The sequence below is a fragment of the Morone saxatilis genome, unplaced genomic scaffold (assembly GCF_004916995.1).
Source record: "Morone saxatilis isolate NCDOM2014 unplaced genomic scaffold, NCSU_SB_2.0 Contig5, whole genome shotgun sequence".
Taxonomy (NCBI): Eukaryota; Metazoa; Chordata; class Actinopteri; family Moronidae; genus Morone; species Morone saxatilis.
The window spans coordinates 9016655-9017077 of NW_023340095.1; positions in this window are offsets into that span (position 1 = coordinate 9016655).

Sequence of the window (423 nt, forward strand, 5' to 3'; positions counted from 1 at the left end):
TATTATTATTATTATTGTAGTTTATATTGATCTGAGTTCGATCATTGGTTCACAACTTTATAATCCTGAAACTAGAGATGTTGCAGAGTACATAAAGTACAAACTGTATATTATTAGTGAATAATACTAAGCCTGTATTGGTTGTTGTCAGTTCAGTCGAAGAAGGGTTTCTATCCCTGGAAAGAATTTAAACCTAAATATTAAACAAATACTCTTAAACTGGGGGTCTAATGTGCATCTATTGTGTCTGCTACCTAACCAAGACGTTTGTTGTGCCTAAACCAAACCTCAACCACAGAGCTGTAATAGTATCAGAACTACAGTGCAGCTCGTACGTCACAAACCACGTCAGGAGACACCTTCCAAGAGATCTGAAAAGTGAGATTTAAAATGTGGGCTTAGTCTAATTTAAGTGTCGCAGGC